General features: G+C 34.0%; 1 protein-coding gene across 13 annotated transcripts in view; it reads left to right on the forward strand.

The window, feature by feature from the left end:
- Positions 1–27,748, forward strand: part of LOC123677093 (fat-like cadherin-related tumor suppressor homolog) — a 439,236-nt gene that overhangs the window by 164,881 nt on the left and 246,607 nt on the right. The gene's annotated exons all lie outside the window — the stretch shown is intronic.

The following is a 27,748-nucleotide window of genomic DNA, read 5'->3' on the forward strand; positions in this document are numbered from 1 at the left end:
AGGAGTTTATCGGTAAACGTTCAACTTGTAAAAATTCTTTGCTCCTCAAAACATTTCTGAAAGTATTTACTGTAAGGCAATAAATTTCCTGGCTCCGAATAAATTGCTGGAAACTTGAAATCAAGAAAATAATCTCGAAAATAAAAGGAAATGTTTGTCACCCCAAAATCTTTGGAGACTCAAAAACAATAGTTATTATTATGTATCAAAATTTTATAAATATTCATAGATATTCCTACAATTTTCAGTGGAGAATATATTTTCTGAAATTATCGAAAATTATTATTATGGAATTAGCGGTTCTTCACTCAAATTCAATTTGTCAGCGCGTTTCGTAGGTACAATGATCGCAATTTGAAAGAAAAAATCAATGTTTCTTCCATCCATAAACCGAATATTGTCATATCATGGACGACCTTCAGACAGCGTGAGGACTGAGAATGACGTTTGGACAAATACGGAGACAGGAAATTCTTTATTCATGACCCATATCGCAGTGTATGAAGCCCTGAGGGGAAAATAAATTGCTATATACTCTATTCACGAAACGTGAACCGTGCAATATCATATTAATAGAGTAAGGCCGTTCGATGTACTCGAGCAATATCGCTTTTACTCATGCGATAAACTTGAATACATAGTTCGTAGTTTGGAGAATTCGTGAACGTAATGGTATAGTAACTAACCCTTCAAGACATGTAACAGTAGCACTTATAAATCCTCCATTGAATTAGCAATGAGTGTCATGATACATGTGCGTTAATTGGAATAATCAATTCGCAGATCTAAACTGAGTGTGAAAGCCGTAAATATGATGAGAGAGTCGGTAATATTCGATGTTTTCATCTTTGAATTATATCAGCTTTCATTTTTATATATTAGTTAGTGGAAAAAATTATACTTAACTAATTTTACATGAAGGTTGTTGAACGCTTAGCTAGCTTACACTAATATTGTGATGTTCTTCAAAATTCAATATTTGCTGTGCCCATACTGAGCATAAAATACATTCTTATTCCAATCTGCACTCTCGGCCAATTCTAATATTCTCCGGAATTGCTAATACCAAACATTAAATAGATTATATTATATATTTAAACAACTCACCTTGATTTAAAAAACAAGTTTTGTACTTTCTATGTTTATCATACCAATAAAATTGGATATTGATCATTTGAAGATTACATTGTGTAACCGCGAACTTATTTCAAATTCATATTCAGACAGTGAAGGTTTTACGAATGAAACAGAGTATTTATGAGCATTCTGTTACAAAAAGATGAAAAAAAAAAAACAAAAATGGGCTCTGATATAAGGAAAAAACATTTCTCTAATTCTGTGGTTATTCCGTTCATTCTTCCACATCTTGTAGAACAAAATCGTGCGAGAATATATCAGAAACGCACAGTTTTAATGGTTATATTTTATTATTCTATGTTGGTACTCCGAACTTTCCGCCACGGCTTTATCTGTCAATTCATCAATTTGCCTTAAAGAAATCAGTTCTGCCAACCAACATTTTTCAATGCAAAAATCACTAAATGATATTTATGGAAATATTTCATTAATTTCAATGAAAATGCAATGAATTAGAGAAAATAATGTATAATACTCGTACAGAAGGCTAATTCTACCACTCGTTCATTCAAAAACTCGCCACTTCGTGGCTCGTTTTTGAATTTTGAACTCGTGGAAGAATATCAATGCCTTCTGCACTTGTATTATAAATAACTATTTCGACCGTTATGCTGTCCAGAATTTCATCATCATCCAAGAAAATATGTTTGATGGAATACAAAAAGCACTAGGTTAGATTAACTAATAAAATTTCCACTACTTTTTCTAATTAATTTCATCAATAATATTACTGGTCTGCTACTCTCTCCTTCGTCGCTCGTTTTCGAATTTCGCATTCGTGTTGGAATATGAGCTCATTCTGCAACTTGTTTTAGAATATACTATGTCAACACCAGGGATTAAAAAGCGTTCCTCCGTGGTTTTATCTGTTGCGGTAAGAGTTCAAACGAACATCTGGACAAGCGTTTTTGTGGAGTAGTTAGAGTAAGATAGCAAGAACTATACCATCCTAACTCTGATAGTTATGAAGTTAATTAATTGCTGAAAATTATATTCGGATTAGATTTTTTTGTGAAGGGAAGCAGTGAATTCTTACTTATGTATAATTGTGATTTGTATGTTGAATTCGCCGTGTTTCTTTTTCAATAATGAAGTAGGCCAAATAGTATTCAATAAGAATAAATATCAATTGAAAATACTCTTCTGTGTTCAACCTCAATTCAGAAACTCATCAACTGATGAGCTTCCGAATCTGATTACAATCTTCCCATCCCCGAAATTCGGAGCCAACAAAGGCAGGGGGATGTCTTTTTAATTTTCATTTCGGGAACGAAATTCCCTAATCGAACTGCGGCGACGGAATTAGAGATCGTGGTAATGGCGACAAGAAACCGTCCGCTATCTCCCCAGTCATCCTACGACCAACCTGAATAGCCTGACGAATCCTCACGTTGGTCATAAAAGTATTAGACCTAATCCACTATCGCCGCCAAGTCGGGCCAAATTCATTTGTCGCGGTCTGCCCCAATAATTCGGTGGCGGCGCTAATATCCTGGTAGCACGCCAATTTCGGCAGCACTGCTCATTATCGGGGCCCTTCCAACTGGGCCCACACTCCCGGCGACGGCTAATGCCCCCGCATAAAAGTTGGGCAAGACTGCAAATACATAAGTATTGTTATTTATATTTTCCTAATGTTTCCGGGCCTTGAACGCGGATGATAAAGTGGATGCCGGGGGCTCTAATGGAAAAGATCCCGGGGTGAGATCAACTACGGAACACAGATTCTTCCTGCCAGAATTAAATGAATTGTAGACTGTGCCGAAATTAATTCTGATTTACGATGCGAAAATTAAATTTTCGCTGCTTGTTGCATCGTAAAAAGAATATAGAGTAGCTTGGTTATATTATTGAAGGCTGGGGGGTACATAAATTTATGCCCGGAGGAGATGTAATAAAAAGCTTCGGATTCGAATTCTGGGGTATTACTGTTTCGATATTTTTCTCTGGAACCGGATCCAACAGCGTAAAATAACGAGAAATGTATTTACATCCAATGCGAAGTGCAGCGTATAACAACGCAATGGAAATATTGTTTTCATATTCCCTCTACATAAAATGACGAAAATAGTACATAGCTAACTATGTAACTGCACTGTACAACCTGAAACTGTGGGATTTACTTTACCTTAAACAGAAAGCACGATCAACAACCAATACGGTAGCATCTGTAAAGTGAATCGCACGGCGAATAACCAATAAGATAAAAGCTTCAGTAGTTTTCACGGAAACGAATTAACAACAGCCCGTGTAGCCGATAATCTTTGCTTTTTTGAAATTATTTCGATCGTAGAGAAAGTATAGTTCACAAATCGAGTTGTAAGACAATTGCTCACTCCTAGAATTAACTTCTTCTAGTTGTGTGTAATATGCTTCTTACAACTTTTTTTATATATGATAATATAATATTTCTCGTTAATTCTTAAACTCCAGATTTGATCGAATCAAAATTTGCATTTGTTAATAGAAAGATAATGTCAATCTCGTGAGAAATTTCATAATGATCTCTTAACCAGATCCATAAAAGTACTTCCAATTATAGTGCAGAAGAAATTTTCGGCCTCTTATAAATGCTAATCACATTTGTAACGCGATGACTATCAGTACTTCATAACGACTTCGAAAAAACGACCAAAGACTAATTCCGAAGCAAAATGCACATGAAAATTGACAATTGATTTATTTATCTGTCATAAATTTACATGAACATCAAATAGCCACATTTGTCAATTACCAGTACCATCATCGAAACACTGAATTCGATTTTATGCGCCACACATACAGTAATAAACATAAATAGAGGAAGTATACGCAATTTTGATATATCCCAACATGGTTAGATTAGGTTGTCGGATTGTGATATATTTTCAAATCCACAATTTTACTATATCAATATGAATGTATATTATATTGAATGAAATATATTTATTTGAGTGATTCCCGATTAAATATGCAAATTTGGATATTTGCAATCCAAAATTTCTCCTAATTGTCGAATTTGTAATAAACAGAATCTTTATTATTTTTTGTATTTACCTGCTGAAATCCAAGGTTTGGCAACTATTGCTCTCCTAGTGTCATCCGTTGTTTAACCTAGTTTGGCGCGCTTGAAGTTTGTTTTCTGAATGTCTGATATATTAAGGTATTTATTTGAATATATTTTGAGTTAATATGAAACGTTGATTCACTATGGGATATAAGAAAAGCGTTCTTTGTGGAGAAACTCTCGAATTAAGTGAAATATCGTATCACCGAGCGTATCCCTGATATGTTTTAATTTCCGCACGCTTCATGTCAAATTTGATAGTTCATGTTGGGGACAAAATTTGCTTGCTGAAAAATTACATATGATCCCTCTATCTAAATTTATTACTCTGAGGCGCCACACCAACATACTCTTCTTTGTGCTCGAAGATTGAATTCATAATTTTTTTCTTTCGTGAAACAGTTCATACATTACTATATGTAATGACATAATCAATGTGTCATTATGCCAAAATTGAACGTAATTATTACATATCGTATCGATCACTGATGTATTCTTTATATGTTCCGTTATAATATACTTTCTGCTTATAGTTTAAAAGTGACCCCTCCAAAGTTACGCAATATCAGTCATCAATCAAAGTACCTAATCAATGTTATTCGCATTTCAATTTAACTGTTCGAACAACCACTCGTTTTACAGTAAAACAGCAATAAAATTGAAGACCTCTGGTCCGAGCCCTCTATTTTTAACTTCAATTTCAAATAACTTGCTTTTATGGCTAATGAAACGTTTTCTATGTTCAATCTGCAGAACGATTCTATGTGCATCGTAGAAAGTTAAGTGTTGCTGGTTACTATTCTGCTTTGGCTTTTGTTGTCTATCAGTGTTTTATTATGGCGTTCTCAAGAGTTAACTATTATTATTTGACTCGGCAAATCACTGTTTTTTAGTAGTTTTGTAATGGTGTATTTTCATTCTGAGAGGAATAATTATATTAATTACAGCCACTCGTAACAGCTTCGTGTTATTTTGACTAATAATCTAGAGTATTCAACTAATACGTATTCAATCATTCGAATATCACCAGGAAATTCCATTTTCAATTATCTCACTTCATATATATGATAGCAATATAATTATGGTATCATTACTGCTACATACCTACTCGAAATGCACTGAATTCGAGACTGAATTATTCGAATTTATATATTGTGCTTCCCATATGGAGTGCAGATAGTATTGCCGACTAGCATAATGAAGCTGATGAAGGAAGGATACAATTTGACTATCAACTAGCTCATAGAATGATGAAACTCGCCACGGCAAATTCAATTTAGAACTTGATGTATAACTCTCTCAAATATTTTAGTGGTCAGACAATTTTTCTCGATTTCTTCCATGCGATGAAATTGAAAAGTTATACAAGGAAGAAACACTGACACGTAAACAGATTTCTTTCAATTTCTTCATAAATAAAAAGAAGAAATCCGGAACTAGGCCTCAATATCTAATAAGGAAACTTTATACGTCGAGGATGATATGTTCGAAATATGTTCTTCAAAAATATTACGATTTATTTGTAATTCCATTGAAATTTTGTGTACTAATCTTTTACATCAATTCAATTTGCACTATCGTGTCAACCAAGAAGAACCATCGAGAGAACCATGATGCAGTATGCAATTTTGCTAGATAATCTTTTCAATTTCATTTAATTATCTTCTTGAAAACTGGCTCCTCTGATGAAGGACGAAACATTTTCTAATTGAAATAGAACGCTAAGCACGTTCAGTTGGAATAATATCAATCACAGTAAATTCTACTAATGATAATCGTATCTGCTATTTATGTTATTGTTGGATGCTGAATGCATCTGAAGGGAATTAGATTCATGCTGCTTTTTCTCCATTGCAAAAACTTCCTAATGAGAAAACTGCCACACTAGATTTCCCCAGAGCAGCATTACTATTTTTTAGTAACGTAGTTATCCCTAGCTTTGTTGGTAATGAACCAGATAAATGCAATTTGAAACAACATTAGTTATATGAGATTGTTATGAACCTTTTTTGCGAGATTTTCCGCTGTGGATTGCGAAAGTTTAAATGAGGTTGTAGACCCGATATTTTCAAATATGTCTTATATTCGCTATAATGTACAATATGAATCTTTAATGAAGGTTGACCATGTAAATGATATCGAAGAAGTAGAAGATAAAATTCAACCTATGATTTCATCAGCACACGTATATTGAAATGAAGAAGAATTGAGGGATTTGTAGTTTTTCAACGCAATGTAATGAAATATTATATTGGAAGGATGCTTCCATATGTTAATACACATTTTTAATTAGCTCTAAGAGAAAGTTTCACTTTTATTGCAATGAAAACGTGAACGGCAGAGTATATTTTAACAATATCTTTGGAATACATCTTTCTGACACAGCTTGCATTTCCACTAAACGATAAAAGTACCGTAAATATTTCCGTGATAAGCAGAGATAATTAAAAATTCCAGACTTCGTTCGAATCGATCTGACTTTTTCAAGGTGAAAATGCAGCGTTGTCCGGTTTATCCTCTTGAATATTTCATTTCTGATGCATTTCAAAATTAAATGTTTGAATAATGAAGTGATCTGGAAAAAATTTGCAGGGTAATGCATTTGCGGTAAAGCCGAGAATGAAAGAACGAATTCAGCTATCTACCCTTTTAATCTGCAAAAAGTATCAGGTTTTTCTGATCCTAAAAATATCTTTCGGAGAACGGATTTGCTTCGGTTAGCTACTTGCAAGCAGATTAGAGAGAGGGTTTTTTGGGATGCTGTGTTCATGGAAAAAGAACACAGTATTAATTTTCGAGAAATATGAAAATTTTAAGAGAAGGATCGATTGCATCCGAAATAGACAAATTTGAATGCGTATAAGGATTTTTTTCTATAGTTTGGTACCGATATACAGTGTGATCGAACGAAACTTATTACCTCGATTTTCCGGCCTCGAAATGAAAATGAGGAAAATCGATCGGACCTGTCAATTTCTGCTCCGAGAGGGAACAACTTTTCCGCTCTTCGCATCTCCGTAAGTTCAAACACCTAACAGGGGTGCGTACAACCCCTTGATTTTGAATAGGGATAATCGCCATACCTCATTTTGAAGATGTTATCGAGTACTATCCGATCCTGAAATTTCGCTTCAAAATTTTCATCGATAACGAAATGACATAAAATAGTGGAAGAGTACTTCCTTTGTTATAAGTTTATTAAAAGTTGAAAATGGGCACCAATCAATTTCATGTAGTTATGTAAGTTTTGCTGAAAAGATTTACGTATGTTTCTTGAAATTTCTGGAGTAATTTGACGACATTCATTAATGATCTGAATTCGCAAATCATCCAGTGACTCAGGCTGGTGGAACATCAGATACATCGGACAATTTCCTAGTACGCAAGGTTAGATCAATGCTACATGACCTAAAATAGCCAAGTCCCTCGCTTCGTCTCTTTCATGCACCCTCTTTTTGTTTCCGACTGAATCTGTAGCGTCGAATTTGGCAACCAGTCCAGTTACACAACGTAAGCAGCGAATACATGTTTTTCAGGATGCCGCACAGCCGTTATATCTAAAAAAATAATTTCATCATTTCTACCCTTTCTTCTACCATAGTATAAGGAAAGGATAGTAAGCCAGTGTAGTGCTTTTTTCGATTTTGTTGATGTTAAGCGCCATCTAGTTGTACTCACGTTTTACTCGAATTTTACTGTCAAAAATTGGTCCGTAAAGTGGAGCCCTCTGAAAAAATCGGTGTTACTTTGAAGAACTAAAATATTTGAAATAGAGTGGTCAGAAGATTTCTATATTCTGATATTTTTTCTGCAGCATTTACGCCAGTGGCGTGTATTTGTGATAACTTAATAATAACATAAAAATTGTTGGCAATGTCATGTGACCCCTTCTCAACCACGCCACTGAATGAATTATCGTATTATTTATGCGCCGTCTATAGCTCATGTTTCAGTGCCATCTATTATCGAGTTACTTCTCCAAATCCAAATCCAACTACCCCTGGTGACTATTTCCTTGCCGTCAAACGGCGGTTGGCTTACTATCCTTACCTTATACTATGCTTCTACGGAATAAAGCATTTTAAGTCTACTACCAATTTACAATCGCTTTGACACACTTGTAACGTTCTAAAAAAAATTCACAATAGATTAAGGTGAATCAAAAACATGTTCCGTCTACTCGAGCGTCTGCTTTTTTGGACAAGAAATTGATACTTCTTCAGACAAAAAATTAACAACACAACTAATGAATACGAACAATATTCTCTAGATAAATTCCACATAGCCTCTTTCACTATATTCGGTGTTATATCATTATCTATGGATATTTTCAAGCGAAATTTTAGGATCTGATAGTACTCAATACTATCTTTGAAATTGGTTTTCGCAACATTCCTATTCAAAATCCTGAGATCCTGGAAATATTCGACACAGTCTTCACGCACCTTTCAAATTCTCTTGACTAACCAGTCTCCCCGAAAATAACCAAATTATAAATCGAGTCAAGGCTTTAGGCATGAAATTCAAATGTTAATCTTGGATTTTCAAGCTGGTGGACATTTTTGTAAAATATCTGCAAATTCATGTCAGACGAATCACTTACGGTGGGTAGATCAACACATTCCTTTTTCATGGAATTGTTTCTGCGTGGGACGCCACAGCCACCACTGATTATGCCGAAATCGAATTTTCTAACCGGACAGTGTTCCCTTTCAGAACCAAGCCCGAGCCCTTTTCATCTTGTGTTCGGCCCTGTAAGATCCTATCCCTGACACGTTTCACTAGAACGCTCTCCAACAAGGTGGAAAACTAACCGAGGGATTGGGACCCACGGGATTAAGAAACCATACACGTGATACCGAAAAGTTTGGGAAAATATTATTTATCCACTTCAAAACGCAAAGAGTAATTTCCGTATTTTTCCCCCATGGATTATCCGCCTAAGTGGAAATACCAGCCTTGTCGCTCTAGGCTTTGGGGAAGTGAGAACTCGAGCACAATCTACTGTATAATTTTCCATCGAAGAATGATTGTCGACTGGAAAATTATGCGTGCTCAAATTCATCCAATTCCCGATTGTGTGACGGTTGGAATTGAGTCGCAGAAAGTGATCTTGAATTGTAGGATATTTCAAGACCGAACCATCTTCTGCACTCTACTTTATTGATTTACTGCTGAAAATTCGGCTTTTGTTTCGGTGGTACAATTTATTTTGTAAAATTTAATTATCAAAAATTTAATTCTTTCGATTTACAAGTTTATATTTCGAACAAATTTTTGAAATATATCGCACAACTCCCAATATTGGACAATATTATTGTACTTCTATGGACTACCTCAATTTTTGAGTGCAATCTATTTGTACAGGGTGGGCAAATAAGCGAGGTAAGCGGCTATATCTCAGGATCCACTCATCGTAGAGACTTGCGGTAAAAATGTTTACCACTAAAGTGTACAAGAAAACATACTGGAAATTGTTTTGAAGTTCATACCTCTACCGCTAGGGGGCGTAATAGCTATCGTCGGGTAGAAAAATGAATTTTACTCGAAAATGTTTCATATAAAGTTGAAGAAGAAATATCATCTCTTTATTCCTTTGAAAATTCTCTATCTTTTTGAATTGTCACTTCACTTGACTTAGCGCCCCTATCGAAAGCAGCAAAAACAAATATTATCATGAGTATATTTTGTCCTCAATCAACAAGATATTATCTCTCAGACGAGATCCAATTTGCTCAAAAATGACTTCAGTCAAACTGAAGTTACAGGCATTTCAGTCAGTCAGACATTATCTATCTTTCCCCTTCCCTTATTTGATGTCGTAAAATCGGAAGTGATAAAGGATTACAGAGATGATATTTCTTCTTCAACTTTATATGAAACATTTTCGAGTAAAATTCATTTTTCTACTCGACGATAGCTATTCCTTCCCTAGCGGTAGAGATATGAACTTCAAAACAATATTAGGTGTATTTTCTCGTATACTTTAGTGGTAAAAATGTTTACCGCAAGTCTCTACGATGAGTGGAACCTGAGATATAGCCGCTTACTTCGCTGATTTGCCCACCCTGTACAATATTATTGTACGTCTGTGGGTCGCTTTAGAATTGATTTAGTAGTCTAATAGTGGATTTCATAAAACTTTTATCGTGGCGATTTGATCGATAAAATCATTTCTGTGACCAATTTCAGTCCATTTTAACACTTCCATAGATTCAAAACTACAATCAACGAGTTGATCGGTCAATCAAAGTTTTATGGAACCGACCATTAATAGACCTCGATGATAATTTACGTGTGAACTGAAGCGAATTCGGGACTGTACCGGAGCGGATACTCATCATTTTGTTTAGAAAACAAATCCAAATGACATAATACGTAACATAAAAAGGTAACAATCAAGTTGTTGTGTCAGAAATCATTTTAGAGATGGCCCAATTAAATAGCTATTATCGCGTCCCCCATTTGAATGCGTCAAATTGTCCGGAAATATTTCTCAACAATCTATTTCGATAAATGTTTACCCAATGACGCATTGCTATGAACTGGATAAAAAGTTTGGCTCAACTGAATTGATGTAGAAGTTTTCCCATGACATTATATTATTTGTACTCCTAAATTAACAATCATGTTAGGAATTAAAGTTATTTTGTTTGAAAACATATTATATTAAAATAATCCATGTACATCATAAATTATGACTCCTTCAAATGACGACTTTCCTTGGCTGGTCGAAGTTTTTGTACCAGTATTCGGTATTTTTGCCATGAAAGTTATTACTGGCGCATTCGCCAATTCGCAACTACGTTATCTGTTTAATATGTGAGTATTGTGAGTACTCATTAGTTATACATTATGTGTATACATTATGTGACATAACCTTACTTGATTACCTTCCTTTATTAAATTGAGTTTGAAGTTTTCTTGAAATTTGATATCTTTGATACCTTTCAGTTAAATTCATTCACATATACTGAATTTTCTCCTACATGATTTATATTAATTGACTCCAGCACTTTTCTCATTTTTTTATTGCCTCCATTCTTTTCTGGTTGAAGTCACATGTTGTACTCGTTTATTATACAAATTTTCAATGAAAAGGAGCCACCCCTGATATTCCTCGTATTATAATGAAATTCACGCAGATTCATTAATTACATTAATTTTCATAGGGGGACAGATTTTGCCGTACTTTAATGTATCTTGAAAACACAACCCTCTACGAAGGCGCGAGGAATCCTCCCTAAAAATTTGAATAGTGAACAAAGGTCGAGATATACCTCATTTCAAAGCTTCCTTTCCTTTTTCAGAAATGTCCGCCTCGAATTTTTCAGATCAGGATGTTGGCAAGAAAACGAATTTTCTCTTCTGATGGTCCTACTTTTTTGTGCACAAAAATACTAGAAAATCATTTAAATTAAATGTAATCTGTGAGCCTTTTTGTGTTGAACCGAGTGTTGAACACATTTTAAAGCACCTTTTCACAAAAAATCGAAACTATACATGAAAACTCGGATTTTGAAATAAAAAAAATTATATCAAACTTCCTAATTACATTGTTTTTGTAGGGCAACCAATGTAACTCAGTTTGTATTATTTCCTATTGTGTTTGTACACAATGAAATGAGACAATCAAAAGATTTCGCTTCCTTGCCAAAGTACTGATATGAGAAATTCGAGTCGAAAATTTCGCAAATTATTATATTAGTTGTTACGTATCAAGAGGGAAAGAAAATGAACATAATTTGTTCTAACCTTGAACTTCTATTCAAGGTTATTTCAAGGTCAAATTAATTGTCTTAAATGAAAAGGTATGTATTTTAGTGCAGATTCGTCTTCTTCATGAAAAAATGGTAACTTTCATTTGAAACTTCTTTCATCGGATTTCAAAATATTTAACTGAATTTCATTTGAACGGTTGCAAGAAAATCGATGCAGAAACTTTGAATCACTTATTGAAAGAATTGATAAATGTATCGAGGTCCAAGGTCATTATTTTGAACAGCTACTGAAATAATATGGAATCAATGAAAAAGATCATTATTAAAATTATTTTGAATTTTTTCCCAACTGGTTGAATGAAATTTAGTTAAATCTTTTGAAATCCGATAAAAAAACCAAAAGTGTCTACTCAAGGGGGCAACCCTCCGGGTAACAACTTCCAAAATCAATGTACTTTTGAAAACCGAAATCCCAAAATCATCACCGAAATAACGTTTTTCGCATTCAATATAGTGTTCGCAGTGGCGTAGGCACTGACGTTTGTTTCCTAGACAGAGGTTAGGTAACAGTTTCAACGTGATTTTCTATTCTCGAATGAATCAAGTAGAGTACATATTTAGAAAAACTGTGTAAATCTAATCTAAGTAAATTTCGCAAATCATTATATTAGAAGAAATATCGGGGGTGGGACCTTTTCATTGGGACACCCTGTATTTATATCAATACATTTGAAAGAAACTGGTGATCGATTTCGCCCTTGCCTTCCCCAAGAAAATATCAAATGAGCACTGCACGAAGTTCTGAGGCATTCGAATGAAAGCTTTGAATTTTCATATCGACCGTATGTTGTCTCTTCAATAATGCTTTCGCTCCACATCGGCGAAACTTCTTCCGAGGCAGATGCACGGTTGCGGATGTTCCCTCCTTAACGGGGCCAACCCAAATCCGTTGAATGTATCCTGAACTTTCTGCCTCACATCCGGTCTATTCCAGAAGTAACAGCCAATAATATTGAAAACCAATCTGAGAGAAAATGGGGGCTGCGCTTCTTTCCCTACATGCAAAGTTTAAGGACGGCGCAATCTGAGTGGGCCAACGTCTATATAAAACCTTTTTACAGAAGTAGCTGCCTCGAATTTGTTCCCTCCTCGCATAACGTTTTATTGGGATACTTTCTTGTTTCCCTCTTGCTAAAGTCGTACAATAAAACGCGGATTTTCGGGAGATTTAATGCTGTTAGGATGCTTGTTTTATGGCGTTACCATCAATTTATTGAATTCTGATACTGGCTGGACAATGCCTCTTTGTCGATGTTATATTGGGGGATTGATCTGTACATGAAAGGCGCTAGCTTTAAGAGGATTTCGTCGAATTTTTCTGGAGAATATTGTGCTATCAACCATTTTCCCGAATTTTTATGATAAAGCTTTGAAATTTTAAAAGAATGGGATAAGCACTGACGAGAAGTTCGGAGCTTTTGAGAGCCCGTCAGTCATTCGCCAATTGACTTCTTCGAAACAACAAGTATCTTCGAGGATATCCCCAATTTCTGAATGATTTTCATTATTGTATTGTTCATATCATTTTTGTAGTTGTGATTACCACAGAAATATTCTTTCGTTTTTTCTAAATATGTATATCAGTTTCAATTGAACATTTTTTTATAATAATAATAATAATAATCCCAGGAAATAGGGATCTTGGCTTCAGGACTGCTAATAGGGTGAATAATACACTCAGTTTCAACTGTCGACGTTTCGATCCTATTTGGGATCTTCTTTAGGACTGTAAAAGTATTTATTAAGAATTATTGGACAAATGAACAATCTGGTTACAACAATACGAAAAACAATACACAAAATCATTCAAAAAACGGTCTTATAGGCTTATACTATACTTCTATATACAATCATCAATAATAGTGAAAGACAAGAAATGACTAGGATTCAGGTGGAATAAGTTTATTTTCTTTTCGATTTTTTATTATATTATTATTATGAAATGAATCATACTTTTTCCTCCACGGTACGAATAAATATAAACACTCACCAATTTAGTCATATGTATCACGATGCGGGTGAAGTTGCGGGTGAATATTGTTGTAACCAGATTGTTCATTTGTCCAATAATTCTTAATAAATACTTTTACAGTCCTGAAGAAGATCCCAAATAGGATCGGAACGTCGACAGTTGAAACTGAGTGTATTATTCACCCTATTAGCAGTCCTGAAGCCAAGATCCCTATTTCCTGAGTTGAATGCAAGGACGAGATTTGTTGGATATGGAATAATAATAATGGTTCGAATGCATAAGAAGCAATTTCAGATTTTCGTTCGTTCAACATTATAACTTCGAAAAGTGATACATGCACTCCAACTTTTCAATTCTATTTTTGGAAAAAGATTCTTCATTGCTTTCGAAATAGACAATCACTTCTTCATTAGAGTCAAAAACAATTGTTGTCGATGGAGCAGAGTCTGAATAACAATTATCAAGCACAGTATTTTTTCCGATGAGCTTTCTTCGACATTTTTCCAGCAACAACGAAAGTAGCATTACAAAATCTTCAATATCGCGATCCAGGTTTTAATATATAGCTTCTTTTCGAGCTTGGTTCCAATAGGAAAAAGAAATGACGTGTTAACATGATTCTTTCGGAGAAAGGCTCTTTTTGTGATTCAACTAAAATGCCTAAACATTCAATCTTTCGTTCTAATACAACAATACAGTATTTCCTGATATATCAGCATTTGAACTGGAATTGGAAATAATTAGACATTGTCCAACAGAAAAAAGAAACTGCTGATTTTTTCCAAGAAAAACTCATAAAATTAATGCACTCTTTTACTGATCCGAAAAATTTGTTGAATAAAATTCGTTGAAACGAATTTTAAATCCAGAGCTTCCGATGTTGAATAATTTCTTCCTAAGGAATCAATCAAAGAAGAGCACTCTGCGAATAATGGCGAAGAAAGCTCATAAATTATTAAGCATCCCGGGAAAAAAAAGATGACACAATCCCCTGTCTCATGTTCACAGTTGTACGAAAGTCAAACTCGTCTGACTTTGTTGACTTTATTCCGAAATAATAGGTCAGGCGTATGGCCGGATAAAAACGTCCCAAAGGAAGTTCCCTTGAACTGTTTCAGTATCGGGGGAATTCCCATAGGACTGAAAGCGTTCCATTGGTCGACATAATTGAATTTCGTGAAAGGATCATGACTGCTCCAATTGTTTTCACTTCCTGTTGGCAGAACCAATAACGCAGGCACAGGCGGGTTGCATCAGAATTTTGCTGCATCTTTTTGAGTCGTCTCTGTATAATTCTCTGTATAAATCTCTGATTCCTTTGAGGGAAACATCTTATTTTTGACAAACCGATAACATGGAATAGTCTCTACGATACCTGTTTGAAAAGAAGCTCATCATGGGTGAAATAAAATGAACATATTTCATTTTAACCTTGACCTTGACTTCAAGGTTATTTCAACGTCAACTTGATTTTTTTTTAAAGGAAAGGTTTGGTGCAGCTTCCTATTCATAATGAAAAAAGTAGTTACTTTTGTTTGAAATTTGTCTTAATTGGATTTCAAAATGTTTACCTGAATTTTATTCAATAGGTAATTCCTATTGATATTCCTGCATATCGATGCAAAAACTTTCAAGCGATGTAGTAGATTATTCATCAAAATATTTGATAAATATATTGAAATCCAAGGTAATCATTTTGAACAGTTACTGAAATGATATGAAATTAATATAAATTATAGAAAAAAGGTCATTATTTAAATTATTTTCAATTTTTTTCCCAAATTATCAAATGAAATTTGGTTAAATATTTAGAAATCCGATGAAAAAAAGTTCCAAACGAAAGTTACTACTTTCATCATGAAAAAGGAATCTCCACATACCACATACCCATTCCATTCCAAAAAGTTAAATTGACCTTGAAATAACGTTGAAGTCAGACTCAAGTTAAAGAAAAATAACTTCTTTTTCTGTCCCCTTGATACCTAACAACTTATATATGAAACAGTTTTTTCGAAATTTCGTAGTTTTTGAAATAACAAGTCTCAATAACTGTCTCAAGTTGAATGTCTAACCCTGTATATCTGAATAAGGAGTTTGAGGTGTTACGACCATGTGCACCGAAGAATGTAATTCAAGATTACTTTTTAACTCGAGCTGAATCTTTCATTGAATATATTACTTCCAGATTGAACTAATCGATCATAATAGATTATTTGCCGCTTAAAATAGAATTCTACTTTTATAACCTATAATATATTATATGTTCTTTCAGTTCAGTGTATATAACCATATCGTGTGACAAGTTGAAGCTGAAAAAATAGATGAATATAGTGCTCTTATGTTCAATAAATTTGAGGTTCTGACACTTTTTTCAATATTCTCATTCATTTCCATTTTAAATTTAGAAGCAATCCCAAAATAATATTCAACCTGGTAAGCAATACTGTTATTGAACTAGTATAATTTTTAGATAAGCTCTTTCAAATCCGTCCAAGATGAATGTATGTATGCTTCAGTGCTTCAATAAACTTAAACTCAATTAATATTTGAGAACAAATGATTTCTGGAATCCAAGTCTAGAAAATGACCAAAAACTCCGCACAAAGGAATTTTGTTTTCAGAGCCTCATTATTTGTGATAAGAATTGAAATATTTGAAACTGAATTAAGCCATGACAACAGCAATTGTTTTCATAGGTGTATGTAAGATCCGTATGAAAAAAATATTAAAAATTTCAACGTATAATTTATTGTGTTTGGATAATATTCCTTAGAAAACGGAGGTTAGTGAAAGCTTATTCTACAGAAAAGCTCTTGAAATGATCTAAGTTATACCAACCATTCTTAGATTCATCCATTATCTAATTCGAATTGAAAGCAACCTTCGCAATGTTTTCATTGAATTAACGTACTCCTATACAAATGTTGTTATTTAGGAACATTTCCTACTCCATATCCGTATCCCTGTTATTAACTGGAATAAATGAATTGGAATGATGAATAATTCACCAACCACTTCGCATCTTGTAGCCGAATGTGTCTTCTGTTACATATGTATGTATACCCAATACGGATATCTGGATTTTACGTAGACAACCAGTTAATTCACCCCAAAATTAATTGAATTGCTTATTGAGCAAGATTATGCCGTTTATGTTACTGATTGTCAACATCTATCTGTGGTCGACGTGATTCTGCGTAGGAGTCGTGGATCGGAATTGATTGAATCAAAGACTCAGAGGAATTGATGGAATTTCTGAGATCCCTATTTTTGGGATCAAGTTATTATTTATTCAAAATACAAGGTAGAGCTTTGTGCTCAAAACTCCAATTGAAATATAAATTAATTTTAAAACTGTGAATATGATAAAGATTTAAGAGTTTAAAGTTTCGTGCAAAATTCCCAAAAACCAAAAATTATATAAAAAACAATTTGAAGTTTCGAAAAAAAAACAATATTTACATGAGTATAGATCCGCCAGGGATGAAATTTTGCGGGTCTATATAGAATAATAATCATTTCGAAAATCGTGCAGAATTTCTTATATCATTAGCGTTATCAGAACCTTAGAAAATAAATCATATTGAAAATAATTACGGGGTAATTCCGTTACAAACAGATACAACCTAGTTGAGATTCTGCAAGTAAATAACGGGTGTTTTTTTCGAGGTATATAACTTTAAGTTGGCATTACTGTTCAAGATGGCGACCGATTTAACAGCTGTCAAGTGATTTATTCTCAGTTTGGTTTGGCAATTCATCATGAATAGACTCACGCCTGAACAATGCTTGAAAATAGTGCAAATGGGTCCAAAATGAGATTGCCGTTGTTCCCGATTTTCATAAGCGAATTTTGTTTAGCGATGAAGCGCACTTCTGGTTGAATGGCTACGTCAACAAACAAAACTGCCGCATTAGGAGTGAAGCTAATCTTCAAGTGTATGTCGAAACACCGTTACATCCAGAAAAACTGCGCTTTATGGGCTGGTGGAATCATTCGTTTGTACTTCTTCAAAAACGATGATGGCCAGAACGTTACAGTCAATGGTGATCGGTATAGAGCCATGATTACTAACTTTTTCATTCCTGAATTGAACAACCATGATGTCCAGGAGCTGTGGTTCCAACAAGACGGCGCAACATGTCACACAGCTCGTACCACAATCGATTTATTGAAAGACACGTTTGGTGACCGCCTAATTTCACGTTTTGGACCTGTGAATTGGCCTCCAAGATCTTGTGATTTATCACCGCTAGACTACTTTCTGTGGGGCTATGTGGAGTCATTGGTCTATACGGATAAGCCATAAACCCTTGACCATTTGGAAGACAACATTCGCCGTGTTATTGCCGATATACGGCCACAAATGTTGGAAAAAGTCATCGAAAATTGGAGGGCCAGATTGGACTACATCCGAGCCAGCCGTGGCGGTCATATGCCAGAAATCATATTTAAAATGTAATGCCACAAGATTATGTTGCGGATAAATAAAATTCATGTCAATCGAATAATCCATCGTTGTTTTATTGCAATTTGAAGTTCTATAGCTCTAAAAAAACACTCTTTATACATAACTTGAAAGTGCTTACATAAGCTCTATATAAAATTCCGTGTTTCATTTTCTCCAAAATTTAATTTTAGAAATATGCATATACCCAAATTCTCCTCTCACTTTTCAATATTTTTTCTGTAAAATGGTTAATCTTTGCTTTCGAAATATCAACTTCTTATTAGATCCAAATTTGTTTCCCTGCAGCACCTTTCAATCGTTGTTGTCGATGGATTAAGAAAACTTATCAAGCCATTTGTATGTATCAATACAGCGTAACTCATCCTTCAATATCTCGATGCAGACTTACTGACTTCAGAAATTTTGACACGCATCTTCAAAAGTTTGATACACATTCTTACTATTTTTATTCACATTTATTATATGATTATGTTTTTATATTCATTAAGAAAAATAAACAATAGGGCAAATTTTACATTGTTTTGTATTCATATGAGTCGACGTATTCTCTGAAATGGAAGAAAATGGTGTTAAATATTGTTCAAAATTTGAAGTGTTTCCATTCATCTGCCTTTCCAAACACTCAGCATTCTCGAAGTACACAGAGCGCTACAGAATTACTGTTACGATCTATATTTTCAGGGTCCTCATCATTATTCTTTGAATATGCACTCTACACCCTTCTAGGCAGGCTATTCGACCCAATATCTGTATTTCGAGGCTCTCAAAACAACGTGCTCACTCAATTATATTATTCAAATATCCATATTGGCCACAGTCGAACCCTTACTCGCAGTCTGAGTTAACAATACGTTATTCTGTTTATACCACAAGGAATCAACCTTTGACCCGTGAAATATCGATCCCTGCGAACATAACGGATATAAATAAATAATAATACACTGCTGATTTCCACAAAATTTATTGATGACGACAATTGTTTCGCTACACTGTAGCTTTTTCAAGTCGGGTGCTGAACTGAAGTTCAGTTCAGCACCCGACTTGAAAAAGCTACAGTGTAGCGAAACAATTGTCGTCATCAATAAATTTTGTGGAAATCAGCAGTGTATTATTATTTATTTAAAATGAATTTCCATCAAGTGAAGACCGAATCAATCAAATATAACGGATATATTTAAATCGGGGTTTGCACAATGTGATTTTTCATTATTTTTGTGACTGCCTTCAACGAATTTTATGTAGCAACTCCAAAAATTTAATATTCCTTATGAGACATGTGTCACGCTTGTTACCTAAATAACCTAAATAACAAGTACTAAAATGATATAGTATATAGATATTTTCAGCTCATTGGTGTTGATATTTATATCAGAATGTACTTACAATGGGCTAGTTTTCATTTTTTTGTTAAGGATTAATTCTGAAAATTTAAGTAAAATGAAACAAAAATGTGGAAGAATCATTGAAATATCTCTTGAAATTAAAAAGTTATGGGACTTTGAAGTTGCGCTTGGAAGAATAATTTCATAGTACGTGTGAGTGTCGTTACGTCACACGCTTACGAATTCATTGGTGTACAATCACTTGTGCCGTTCGTGTCGTGTTTTGTTCGTTACACGATGGCTGAAATAACTTACTATATACATACATATAAATTACTTTTTTCTCTTTTTACTTTTTACTCCTCACATAAATATGTTTTGCCATTGATAGACTTCAACAACCAGTACTCAACTACAAACTGTTTATGAAACGTTTTTTAAATGAATCATCGTTATAAGTTGAACCATGATGAAGCAAACTCAAAAGTAGATACTTACTTGAAAAGTTTAACTCCTTTTATTTCTGCACTGACATAAGATGGATTAGAAGAAAAAAACTCCATCACTGCGAATATATCTATTTTAGGCAAATTGTCACTTTGTCCTTTCACGAAGCCTTCTTCCATTATGGTGACATAAAAACAAAACTCGAGTTAAAACTACACTGTACAACTACAAACGGCGCGAGAGCCTTGGCGCGGCTAAGTATTTAAACGTAATTTATGGTGTAGCGATCATAGGCAAGAGCCATGACGTCACAGACCAAAGACGTTCCGCGCTAAAATACGTAAATATAAAATAATCGATTTCTCAAGTCATTTATTGATGGATTTTCAAAATGTTTTCACTGATTTATCAGTTTTGCTCTATATTTTAATTCTATCGTGTCAAATATAGTATTATCAACATCACTAAACTAGTACATTCCAATATTTCAAATGTAACACTCTCAATGTTGATAACTTTTTCAGTTGCCTTAGCCTCTTGATTATTTTTGGTAGGTATTCACGGCTTGGCTCGATTTTCTAGCTACTTGGCTTGAGCTTGACTTGATTTCAAAGCAAGCTCAATGATGTAGTGTCACATCAATAAAGAATGATAAAAGGAGAAGGAACCTTGCTAAAAACACTTTTATTTTCTCAACTTATCACATAAAAGAAGCTAAAATAACAACTTTATTGAAATAGAACATAAATTAAATCACTATAAATCATAACAAAATGAAAAATGTAGTTTCTCAATATTGTGGCTCTTCTCCAGGCTTTGATTTCATAATTTTCCATCCAGGATCTAAGACACATGAGGTATCTTATAGATTTGTCGCCTAACCTATTGCGGGTGTTTGTAACTGTGAGAGCAGCTCTGGAAAATTGTCTTTCAACAGGAGCTGAAAATGCTGGCGTTGATGAAAAATCCTTGTTTGGCCAAGTTTGGAAAGTTATTTCTGAAACTACCAAAATCTACCAGTAGATTTTATAGAAATGTGAGAAAACTACTAATAGTTATACTGGCGAATGTTTCATTATAAGCGTGCACGAGATTGCAATAATATATGCCATGCGAGGCGTGCATATCAAACTCAAGTAATATCAAGTAGCTTGATATCAAGTCAAGCAATAAATATCTTAAATCAAGTCAAGTCAAGCTCTAGTATGAAATTTTTTACGAGCTTGAATTTCAAGTCAAGTAATTGGTTAAAATGTCAATATACTTGGCTTGATGAATCCCCAATTTTTGGGCAGGGCCTTTTGAATCAGTTGAAATATGAGACAAATTCACATTTCTTGCATATCTGTTGAAAGTTACTATTTTCGACAAAATCTTCTCAAATGAATAGAAACTTCGATATTTCGTCTGAAACTCCTAATCCTTTTCGTCTGAAAACACAGCCACTAAATGATATAAATGATTCACTCCAATGTGAAATATTTTGTAATGTAATGTACAAAACGTTCTTCATTTCCAGCTGGAGTAGGACATAAAGGGGCCAGTGCTATAAAGAATTGTTTTTTGATGAGAAATTCACAAGGTTTTATCGTTAAAAGCTCCAAACTTAACTGGCTTTTTGCGTATTCATGCTACTTTGCATGCCAAATGATTCATTAGCCCTGCTTTTTGCCCTTTTCTCTAGAGTTCGGCCCTTGTCCTTTCCGTTTCTCTGTTCAGATCATTCTAAACGTTACGTTTATTTCTCCTGGGAAATCTCATTCAGTAGAGCATAATGCTCTGCACAATTAAATTTTGTCTCCGAAAACATAGGGGTTGGAATTATCGGCTTGAATAGGATATTTAGATTTTTAAGAGCATATACGTATCTGCTCAATATACCTAACATAATTAGAATTTTTCTCTTCTGAGGATTTTCTCATTACCACCTTAAATTTATTATATTATTTACAGTTCAAATTTTTCGATTGAAAAAATATATCGTTAAGGTTGTAGACTACTTTGCGCTGAAACTGCAATTCCGCTAGATGGAGCTACCCGAAAATTTCTGGTAGATTTTTACCTGACACACCCATTCTATTTGAAGAACCGCCTGTTTGGTATTTATTACCCCTAATAAAATCTCAACTCTCGATGAAGCCCTGCAAAGAGTAAATTTGTGTTTCTGTAAACTTTAGAAATTCAGTTCAGTTTAGATACAGTGGCGTATCCTAGGGGGGGGATAAGGGGGATCTATACCCCCCAGGAGGAATATCCATTATATGTTACAACCTTATAATATATCACAATCTTATTATGAGTAAGCAGAATTCTTTGGAAAACTTCTTCAAAAGAAGGAAAATTTGAATCTTTTTTTCCTTTATCCCCCCTCCAAGGCTTATGTCTGGGTACGCCACTGTCTAGGTATATAATACTAAATAAGAAAATCGCTGAAAATATTGTGAAGACAGAAATTACAAGGAACCACTGTCATGGACTCATTTTGAGTATGGATAATAGAAATAGCAATTTATTAGAATTGAGAAAAAATATATGATCATCTCTGGTTATAAGATTTCACAGAGAAAATCAGAAAAATTTGCATATTGAGATTTGTAGAATGAAAAATTCGAAAAGCTTTTGAGTTCTCATTTTATGCGCCTTTGGAGGCCACAACACTGTGTATAGGAATATAAGATATGTGATTTATTAGGTTATTGTTGTCGGTCTCTTTATCTAGATGAGAATTTTTTATATTCTCCTGAAATTCATAATGATTATTTGACATTTGACACGTATTATAAGTCGTAAAAAAAATTAGTGAGGGCAATAAGAAAAGGGTAACAGAATAGGAATGAAAAGTTGTATTTTGTTCTGTCTATCGGGTGTCACTTTGGGTTTTTACAGATATATTCAGCTCATCTAAGTTCAATATTCAAGCTTTGTTTCATCGAAATCGGATAAAAAGGGTTATTGTCAAATAAAATTCACACAATAATTTGTTTTACTAGGCGACAAAGTAGTGATTGACTTCCTTAGCTGAATTCCCAGCCACGATACGCTCAGCCATGTATTAGTATTTTTTATAATATGACTCGGCTATCAACTATCAGCCGCGGCAATCTATCTACTACTTTGCTACCTATAGTAAAATAAATAACTATTGAAAGTATTTGTTATTTGAAAATAACTATTTTCATCCGATATTAGCTTGAATATCGATCTTTTCATTTATTTTGTAGTGATAAATTAAAATAAAATTTGATACAAATTGCAATTATTGGTATGGTTGGTTGCTATGGAAATGTATATGTCCATAATAAATATAGTTTGACAACTTTTTGGAATGTTTTATTTCCATTGATCATTTCTGATGATGCCTATTCATGAAACTACTTACTTTGCTGTCTAGGCAGGAAAAGTAATGCTTTACTGATTGATGTGTCTGCAAAATTAATATTTGCTGTCAATCGAAGAAAAAATATTTTACAAATCTCAAGAACTTTTTTTGGTGTGCAAGGGGAAGCCCTACGCGTTATGCAATCTTGATGAATAAGGGCGCTTCGCCATAATTGAGGTATAAAATAATAGTAATATAAAAAATATCACAATAAATGCACTGTTATTCACACGTTTTTCGAATAGCTTAAACTAATATTTTTTGTATCATCCATTCGAATATATAGGTACTCATCATATAGAAAATATACTAATTACACAGTTCCTTTTCATAAATGGAATAAGTTATGCCTTCAAAATTGAATTGTCTACAAATATTTTTTCTTATATATTCTAAGAAATAACGTTTCATAAAGCTCTAGTTTGATTTATAGATTCATTGAAATTGAATATATAGATAGTGAGAAAGGGCTGCATATCATATATTTGTCATGTATAGGACGGCCTGACGGGCTGACCAGAATCGAATTTGAGGACGGATTCGTCATCAGTGAGTCAAACACTATCGTTGGAGACCATAACCGTCACAAAATTCGAAAAGTACGGCTATCGTGACGAAGTGATATCTCGGAAACTATCAACATTTAAGAAATCTAAAGAAACGAAAAATATAATGTTGTGAATTTTTTTTAATTTAATATGTTATGATCCTTCCTTCATCAACGAAGGCATCTATTAACTCGAGAAAAAAATGACCGTAGGCTCATAAATTGTTTATGAAAAAATGGAATATTTCAATATTTCATATTATTGAAATTCAATTACACAAACAGCGGATTTTTTTTGGATTAAAAGATGTCATTCGCTAATGGAGAAACGGTATATGATGATGAAAAAGAAAAAACTCACATCACTTTACATGGCATTACATAAATTTTAAATTTTTTGTTAACGAAAAAAATATTGCAATTTCTAAAACTTTTATGACATGAAATTTTCAAGGAGGTATGTATACAAGAATGGCTTCACGAAGCGAAAAATGTTTACTTAAATTTTTTTCAAGTTAATATTAATGAAGGAAGTACGAGAAAATTTTCTTAATCAAGAATTGCCTATTTTTAGCGTTAAATTAAAACGATAAATATTGTAGATATTTTTTTTTTGAGAATTTTTTTTCAGATTTCTCAAATATTAATAATTTTCCATATTTCGGCAAAAATCCAGATACCATTTTTTCATCTTAATTTCTATATGACTTTTGAAATTTTCTTTATGCTACTAAGCGCTCAAAATGTACTTCTCTAGATATCATTACGAATAAAATCAGCTAGCATATATATTTTTAGGAACAGTATCGTTTGTAATTCTAACAATAATTTCATCACAAGATTTCTATCTATCCCTATCCTCATTGCAATATTGACATGAACTAGTAATGTCCACAATTTTAGCCAACCAGAGAAACCCTACCTTCATAAATCATAAAAGTGTCATTCATCTCGAGCCATAAAATACAGTTCAAGATTCTATTGGTGTTTATGCTGCAAAAAGGCGTAAACCTTTGGGAGGCGTTCCAAAAAGCATAATTCTATTTGAAAAACATCTACAATTAGAGCAAATCAAGCAATTTTAAAAAAATGCTTGCACCAATTCAAAACTCGTAATATCACTGAACATTTGTGGATGAGTTACTTGAAATGAGAAGTCTCTCTAAAGCTGAATAGTCATTTGAAGAAAGTGTTTAATTTCAAAGTTCAATTTTGGCAATACTATCGATTTTTTTTTGAAAATCGAGACGAGACCTTCAAGTTCACTATCACGTCATTGTTCACTCAAAAAATGAAATGAATCCGACCTGTACTTTGGAATTGGAATGCACTGAAATTAGCACTGAAATAGCAGTGGTATGAACAAGGTATTGAACACCCTTAAAGTTATTGCATTCATGAAATTTTTTATGATGAGATAATGTAAAGTTTCGAGACTTGTAAGGTATACAGTTAGATTACATTGGACTGTTAGCCCAGAAAAAAAATTGAAAACTGAAACTGAGTTCGGAACAAGAATGTGGAGGTTTTGGTTTCGAATATTCTGGCTATGAGCTTAGCTTGCTTTCCCGTTTTTGTTTTCAAATTAGGCCTTCAAATACGTTAATTTCAGTCTTATCATCTCCTGAAGTTCTGATTTATGTAGTTCCTAAAGAAATATGTTTTTATTTTTTCACACCAATAATGATGGGTCATTTGGATTCGGTTAGACAGGCCGACATACACATTCGAAACCAAACTACATAGTTCAGAATGATCAGAAATATATTTTGTGATTAGATTAGATTAGATTTAAGGGGATTCCATTGCAGTGTGACCTAATGGTATTCTGTCTATTCTCGCCATAACGTCGCCTTCTAGTTCCAGAGTTCTTATATGATCTCGTTCTGAGATGGCGAGGCATATCGACACCAGGTGATCTGGAGTTTCTTCGTCCTCCCCACAGAATCCGCACTCAGCACAACAATGATAATAATATTGAACTCATCTGAACCATTTCATCTGTTTCCTCAAGAAGACTTTTTTCAACTTTTTTCTCAGCGAGATCACAGATGTCACTCCACATGAAATTGGATAAACATTATGCATCTTCACTGCATTATACGGGAAGAAGTGTTGAAACATGGTTGAACCGAATCCAGGCAACATAACCTTCGTTTATGTCTAATCGCAACTTCATGAACATCTCGCCAAAAATCAACTTTTCCCTCAAATAATATTCAACAGCATAGTAAAATGATTAATGCATGCTTGAAAAGCATTTTCCCCATTGCATTCACGCCAGAGCTTTCCTCATTTTTCAGATGGATTCTGATGAACTAGCAATTATTGTATTGTGTCTTTATGTATAATTTTTGTATATGACAAGTATAAAGGAAATAATGAGATCTCCATAGTTTTATTTGCTAGATGTAATAAGCACTCCAGCTTGCTCTCATGTAGGAAACAGATCAAGATTTAATTAAGTGCATTTCGTTGCACTGCGATATAATCGTATATTGTGCACCCATCAGAGCTATTCTCGCCATAGCGTAATCTACAGCTCACCTTCCAGTTCCAAAGTTCTAATGAACTCTAGTATCTGGGATAGCTTGAAAGAGGCTTCTTCCTCACTCCTAGAAGTTTCTTGTCCAAAGATAACGAACCAGAATTTTTTCCTCTTCCCCAAAGAATCTGCACTCCTCATTTTCTGCTGGATCCACTCTCACGAGGTGCTTTCTGAAGCGACAATGCCCTGTAAGGAATTCAATGAGGTGTAGCATATTCTTTTTGAGATCGAGAAACTTCTTAGTCGATCTCGCAGTGTCAAAGTTTCGAAGAAACTTTTTGGAATGATCCAATCCAGGAAGATCCCGCCAGAAAGTTTCGGTTTTTTCCTACATTTTGTGAAAAATTGAATTATTCGAACAAAATATTTTTCATCTCTAGTAGTCAAAAAAAAATTAGGCTTCATCAAGGAAAGACAAAGGTCGTTGATACCTAGATTAAAGAAGTTTTTATGGGCAGTAAGTTCAACCCCTCAACACAGAAACAACTGTTACACTCCACTCAACAAGTCTGTGTTCTTATTATACTTTTTTGCATCAGAAAAACGATCGGCGTGTTTCACACTTATTCGGCTCTTGTGTCTGAACTTCTTTCACAGTTGCGGTTTTTGCGGAAAGTTGGGAAAAAGTGCGAATACTTTTCTGATTTCGTCGAACCACAGAAATCACAGTTGGTGTTTCGACGAAGTTCACAAGATGTTGGAGAGAATTTTTCAACTCGGCTACGGATCAATTAAGAACTTTTTATGATTATTGTGTTTCCAAACTAACTGTTTTTCGGTATGATTCAACATTGTGAAGTGTTATCAATCGGAATTATTACTCAGCTATTATTTTACCCGAATATCTTCAGTTTTTATACTCCACGCCCTTTATGTTAAGATTGAACTCATTGAGGAATACTTCTTACTTATTTATTTGTTGTTTCGTTTATTCATTTATTGAATCTTTTATAGACACCATTCTCTTCCGTTCTTTTTTGTATATTAAATTGAGTTTTACTCAATTTCAATTCCTTCATAGAAGAACTTTGGGTCTTTCGTGGCTTTTCAGATCGACATTTGGATGTAGACTTGCTTTTTCAAAGATCTTTTTGGTC

This window comes from Harmonia axyridis, chromosome 3 (assembly GCF_914767665.1).
Source record: "Harmonia axyridis chromosome 3, icHarAxyr1.1, whole genome shotgun sequence".
NCBI classification, from domain to species: Eukaryota; Metazoa; Arthropoda; class Insecta; order Coleoptera; family Coccinellidae; genus Harmonia; species Harmonia axyridis.